The sequence below is a fragment of the Piliocolobus tephrosceles genome, chromosome 13 (genome assembly GCF_002776525.5).
Source record: "Piliocolobus tephrosceles isolate RC106 chromosome 13, ASM277652v3, whole genome shotgun sequence".
NCBI lineage: Eukaryota > Metazoa > Chordata > Mammalia > Primates > Cercopithecidae > Piliocolobus > Piliocolobus tephrosceles.
The window spans coordinates 52,956,617-52,964,048 of record NC_045446.1 but is presented as its reverse complement, the minus strand read 5'-3'; positions in this window follow the sequence as shown (position 1 = coordinate 52,964,048).

Genomic DNA, 7,432 nt, shown 5'->3' with positions numbered 1-7,432 from the left:
ATGTCTGAGGCAGACGTGCTGAATCGTGGCGCCAGATGGCCAAGAAAGGCAATGCTCCCCTCTAGGTGTTAAGAGATGACCATTTAGCATGTACCGCAGCCCAAGCCTAATGCACTGTGTGCCCAAGGGGGCAGATCCTCCCACCCTGAAACTTGAAGCTGGAAATAAGCACATAACTAGTCTTAGCAAGGAATCCTCCTATTGAGAGCTTCCCAGCAGAAGGAGAAAGCATAACACAGTAACCACTTAATGTTCAGGCTTAAGTGTTTAAAAAGGTATGGACTCAAATCCTAGGTTTTCTACCTACTGACTACATGCTTCTTTTCAACCTCCCAGGGTTTTCATTTCTTCGTCTATTCTATGCTGCATAGGAATAGAAGGAGTACTGGTCAAGCAGCATTATGGTGAGAATTAAATGAGATAATTTGTCACAGTCTCTGGTATGGAGTAAGTGTTCAATAACCGTTAGCTGTTATTACTAAGGTTCTCAGCATGCAAAAGAGCATGGACCCAATACAGCAATATTTAAATGCCAGGACAGGTCATAACCTATCCTCTCACTTCTGTATACCACAGGCATTAGGTACATTCTTGGCAATGGATGGTTCTGGCATCTCTTGGTTACTCTCAGGCCAAGGGAGTGGCATTAAGTGTGGCTTCAGAGCAAGACAGAGCTTGAGCCTTGAAGCAAGCTTACTGAAGTGTACCCTGTGTTTATCAGATTGAACACTCTTTCTGGAAATATCCCCAGGGACAAGGACCATCACGGATTATACCTTTACTACATACCAGGCACTGGATCAAGTACCTCATGGTCATTCACACTGATTTCTCATAACTCTTGTGAACAAACTAGAGCATAGAGAAGGTAGGAAACTTGCCCACAGTCACACAGCAACCTTCGAAGAAGGCAGAAACCATGTTGGGTTTTTTTTTTTTTTCCCAAATTTGGATTTCTAAATCCAGTGTTCTTTCTACTACATCACAGCTGTGTGTTTATTTATAGAAACATAAATAAAATTGCAAAAGAAATGTTTAGCTTGCTTAAGAAAGCCAGCAGTTTTTAAGAGTCTATAAAATTACTTTAATCTAACCCATCTGTCTACAGAAACTTACTGCATTAATTACGAATGTTGTTACCTGTTCATTTAACGGAGACAAATATGCATAATTGCTACTTGCAAAGCTATGTAATGCCAACTGTTTGCATTACCTCGTTTTTCACTGAGAGACAACATTGTGTAGTAGAAAATATAGGGGCTTTGAAGTCAGAGAAATGAGTTCAAATCCTGGCTCTCCCATGCACCAGCTCTGTTGTTTTGGACAAGCCATTTAACTTCACTGAACCTCAAATTCATCATATAAAAAGCTGTTACTAACACCAATTTCTAGCTTATTGGGAAGATTAAATGAGAGAATATATATAAGACACCAAGTACAATGTCTGGTACCTAGCAGGTGCTAAATAATAGGAAGCTATCACTATTCCTAGGAAATAACCACACTTCTTTAAAATATCCTCCAATTCAAATATTACTAAAGAGCAAGTTCCACTAAACACAGAAATCTGATAAGCCAGCAAGTCCATTTTCAGGAATCCAGCCCACAGAAACACTCACTTCTACAGACAAAGCTATGAGTGTGTACAACAATATTAATTACAGAATTGTGCATAATATTGGAGAATGGAAAACAACTTACATATTCATCAAAAGAGGAATGGCTAAAGAAATTATGATTTACCTACATCAGGGCAAACTTTTTCTCTAAAGAGTCAGAGAGTAAATATTTTAAGGCTTTGTGGGCCATATGGTCTATGTCATAGCTACTCAGCTATGCTGTTGTAGCACTAAATCAGCCATATACAACATACAAAAAAACTGCACATGCCTGCATTTCAAAAAAATTTTTTTATTTACAGAAACAGATGGAGGACCAGATCTGGCCTCAGGGTTTGACATATATGGCTGAATACTATGCAACCATTTTTTTAAAAATCAAGTATACCTATAGTATCTAGATAGAAAGATATCCACAAAGCACTCCTACAAATCATAAGAAAAAGACAAACAATGAAGTAAAAATTGGGGAAGGAATATGAACAAGCCACTCATGAAAGAGGAAATTCAAACAAGCAGTTTGAAAAGTTGCTCATCTGTCTAATTGATAAACATTCCAAATGCGAATTAAAACAAAAAGATCCTATTTTCATTCATCATATCTGCAAAACCTAAAACACTAACAGAATCAAGTGTTGAGGATACTGTAGAGGAAAGAATACGCTTATACACTGTTGGAAGAAATATAAATGAAGACAATCACGTCAGAGGGTTCTTTGGCAGAGTCTATTAAACCTGCAAATGTGCTTATCCTGTGACCCAGCATTTCCTCGTCTAGATCCGTACCCAGGGAACCACTTTCATATGCATCCAAGAAGACTGGATAAGAAAGCTATCTAAAGCATTCAAATAGCAAGAAATTGAAAATGACCAAAAGGCCCATCAATAATGGAATGAAAAAATATAATGTGGCAGAATGCAATTCAGTGATTAAGAGGACTAAACCAAATCTATGTTCATAAGTGTAGTTAGATCTCAGAAATACAATGCCAAGTTTTAGAACAATCCTTATAGTATGATACAATGTATATAAGAACATAGACATAAAAAATAAACAATGCTATCCATTTATTATGGGTACATGCGTGCAAAGTAAGGTCGGTCTGGAAGGATATGCACCACATTCAAAGAGTAGTTATCTCAAAGCATAGGGAAGAAGACCAGGATTAGACATGGTGGTCAAAAGGGACTTTAGCTTTACCTACAATATTCTAACTTTAAAAAAACAATTCATCTATGTATTACTCTATAATTAAAGTAAATTTAACGAAAAAGGTGTTCCTGATATGTAAGCTGCAAAATGACATAATTATATATTACTTTATTTTTAAAATTATATTTTTTACGTGCACATGTATGTGTGAGCACATGCACATGTATACGTGTGTCTGGAAGGGTAAATACCAAAAAGTTAATAGGATTGCTTGGTCATGGATTGGAATTGAGGGCTGGGAAAGGATACTTTGCCTTTGTACGATGAGGAAGTATGGTATGGGAGCCCTAGGTTCCAATGCCCCTTGTGTCACTTCAGAGCTGCATAGCCATGGGAAAGTCAACCTCCATTTTCTCCTCTGAAAAATTGGGATATATAATATGGTACTTACTAAGTGCCAGACACTCTTGTAAGTATTTTAGATATATTACCTCATTTCATCCTCACTTCAGCCCTATGAGGTAAGATCATATCCCTATTTTAGAAATGAGGAAACTGAGATACAGAGAGATTAAGTGACTTCCCAAGGTCACCATACCTGAAAGGGGCAGAGCTGGCTCCAGAAACCACAGTCTTACATCACTACCACTACTCTAAGTGTGAGTTCTTGCTATTTCACTTAATGTAATATGTTCAAATGTATGTACTTTCAAAATCCTTGAATTTTATAACTTAGAATATATATTACATATGTGTGTATGTATATGTAGCATTAGTTTTCTGTAGCTGCTATAATAAATTGCCACAAATTCAGTGCTTGAAACAATAAAACTTTATTTTCCACTGTTATGGAGCTCTAAAGAAGTCTAAAGCCAGAATGTTGTCAGGGCTGCATCCCTTCTGGAAGCTTTAAGAGAGCATTCATTTCCTTGCTCTTTCCAGCTTCTAGAAGCTGCTTGCATTCCTTGGCTCCTGGTCCCTTCCTCTATCTTCAAAGCACAGTTTCCAACATCTAGTTCAGTCACTATTTTTTCTTTTTCTGATTCATTCTGCTCCTATTTCTCTCTTGTAAGGGACTTGTATTACGTTGGGCCTACCCAGATACTCCAGGATAATCTTTCTATCTCAGGATCCTTAAATTAATCATATCTGCAAATTTCCTTTTTCCGTGTAGGGTGACATAGTCACAGGTTCCAGGGATTAGGATGCGCACATCTTTGGGGGCCGTTGTTCTGTTTACTATGCATTCGTGTGTGTGTACGTATGTATATATGTATATACATGCACACACATATATACACATACTTTAAATATTTTTTTTTTGAGACAGAGTCTTACTCTGTTGCCCCGGTTGGAGTGCAGTGGTGCATTCTTAGCTGACTGCAACCCCCATCTCCCAGGTTCAAGTGATTCTCCTGCCTCAGCCTCCTGAGTAGCTGGGACTACAGGCGACTGCCACCACGCCCAGCTAATTTTTGTATTTTTAGTAGAGATGGGGTTTTGCCATGTTAGCCAGGCTGGTCTTGAACTACTAACCTCAGGTGATCCACCTGCCTCAGCCTCCCAAAGTGTGGGGATTACAGCCATGAGCCACCATGCCTGGCCTACCTTAAACATCTAATGGAGGAAGTTAGATATTGTCCTCTTCCATTTTCTGCTGCTTTGACAGAATATCACAGATTAGGGAATTTATAAAGAAAGGTAATTTATTTGGTTCATGGATCTGGAGGCTGAGAAGTTCAAAAGCATAGCAACAGCATCTGCTCAGCCATCTGGTGAAGAACTTCTTGCTGCCTCATAACATGGTGGAAGGTCATCACATGGCAAGAAAATGTGCACATGAGACAGAGAGAAGAAATTGGGTCAAACTCATCCTTTGATCAGGGGCACACTTATGAGACAAGTAACCCACTCCTGTGATAGCAGCATTAATCCATTTATGAGGGCAGAGCCCTCATGACCTAATCACCTTTGAAAGGTCCCACCTTTTAATACTGTCACAACGGCAATTAAATTTCAACATAAGTTTTGAAGGGGACATTCAAGCCATAGCAGATATATCAATCATGATACACGTACAAAATGCATACTGAACAATAGTGCATTAGATGAAACTATATTTCTATACATATATATATTTTTCGAGACAGGGTCTTACTCTGTCACCCAGTCTGGAGTGCAGTGGCTAAATCACATCTCACTGTAGCCTTGATCTCCTGGTCTCAACCTCCCACCTCAGCCTTCCAAATAGCTGGGACTACAGGCATGTGCCACTGTACCCAGCTAATTTTTGTACTTTTTGTAAAGATAGGGGCTCACCATTTTGCCCTGGCTAGTGTCAAACTCCTGGGCTCAAGTGCTTCCCCTGCCCCCTCCAGCCTCCCAAGATGCTGGGATTATGGGCATAAGCCACCCACCCAGCCTACATACACTTTTTTTAATGGCAGGAATCTGAGCTTAAGAAAAAGGAATTGACTGAGCCTCTTGCCCAGCAGATAAGGGGTCCAGGGAACAGGAAGTTCAGGTCTCATGTCTGTCCATATGGTTGGGAATTACTGATCTAGCCTGGTACAGCAGGGTTAGAAAACAAGCAGTGGCTGTGTGGACTGGCAGGTCCCATGGACCCCCCAGCACAGCACAGCAGATACTTGATTTAGAACTGCAGGATGACTTAAAGAGCCCCCTCCCCATACTCCACTGGGTCAGAAAGACAGATCCAGAGAGAATCAATTGGCTGTTTGTCCAAACTAGCCTCAGGGCTAGGTTTGTATCAATTATAACATGGCTCTCTGACACCTCCTTGCTCAGGCTTTGGCAATGTCTCCTGAAATAGCTGTATTCTAACCAACTAAGCACTAAACTCCTGCTTCAAGAAAGAAGAGAGGCTTGCGATTTTCTTTTAAAAAAAAATCCTTGCATCTGGTGCTCAGCTGTAAGAGCCTCAATGGTGCCACTAAGTTGATTCTGTTTCTTCTTGAAAACACTCCCTACACGATTCCATGCATTTTAATTTCTAATCAGCCATGCTTTGTCAAGGTAACCACAGTGCTTTGAGTGACAAGTCTCAGTGGCTGCTGTACTGTACAGACCTTCAATTACCTTCCAGCTGAGCCTGTTTCAAGACACCATCTATAGTTCCCTCCCTTGCTATGTTGCCTCGTCTGACCCAGTCCCTGTCATGTGTGAGCCCCACCAGGATAGTCCTCTGCTCACACTTTCCATCTCTGCCAGACCCTTTTCCACTAAAGAGATAGATATGGTCACTTTGTAGATATGGTCAACTCAGTCTATCACTCTAGCTGCACTGGGGCCGGTGAATCTAGGTCGCCACCAGAGAGCACAGTGGAAAAAGAAGCCAAATTCCCTGTATACCCTGCTGCTGCCAATTGGTCAAGACCCCCATGGCACTCCACAAGTGCCATGTGGAGGGGAGCCTTGAGCAGACCAATACAATGTCCCTGTCACTAATTCTGTTGCCACACCTTAAGCAAGCCACTTCTACTCAATGAGTTCCTTTATCCAGACTAGTTTATGGGGACAACTACCATCCCTGATGAAGGCCCATGGCACTGTCACAAATATTTATTACAGATGATTCTTAAGATTTCTATAGCTGGTGTGGTGGTGCATGTCTGTGGCCCCAGCTGCTTGGGAGGCTAAGCCAGGAGGATCATTTGAGCCCAGGAGTTTGAGGTTGCAGTGATCCATGACCTTGCTGCTATACTCAGCCTGGGTATCAGAGGTAGAAACCAACTTTTAAAAAAAAAAAAAAAAAAAAAAGTTATTCAGTTTAAAGAGCCTACAACACTTTATTGAGGTGGTTCTGAACTGTGTATGGAAATATGGTATCTATACCATGATTTTTTTTAATCAAAATTATTCAAAAGGAGAAGTTTGTGTAACTGAACATTTTCAGGGTTGGTCAGTAATGCAACTATTTAAAGATGTCTCCCATTCCTACAATCCTACACAAATCTTTAAAATGAAATGGGTGTTGAAAACTGACAAAAAGTACCTTCTATCTGGAGTCAATTTAGAATTCCTGTCTCATGCGATACAGCATACCTCCTGATACTATAAGCTACATGACTAAGGGTTTTTCTTCCTCATTTTAAATATGATTTAGATTCGTCAAATGTAATAGATGTCCATGAGGCCTAAGACATCACAGCATGGAAGAAAGAAGAGCTATGCATTAGGAAAAGGGAAATGGGAGCAGGGAATAGGAGAAAATAAGGAGACGTAGGGCAAAGGTGCACAGTGGCAGTTACGTAGACAATGAGTCATGAGATCTAATGTACAACATGAGAATGATAGTTAATATTGTATTGTATTTAGGATTTTTCTAAAAGATTAGATTTTAGGTGATTTTATCACAAAAAATAGGTAATTATGTGGGATACATCATTTTGCTTGATTATAGTAACTATCTCTAGTCTATTCTCCATCTCTGTCTATCTGTCTATCTATTTATCTAAACATCATGTTATATGCCTTAAATATATACAATAAAATTTAAAGATGGAACTAAACATCCATTGAGCACCTATTATGTGTTAGGCATTGTACCCGCCATTTTCTATGAGATAGATGTTGCCTTAAATTTCAAATGAGGAAACACACTCAGATATATTCTGTAAGTGACCTCCATCACACAGCT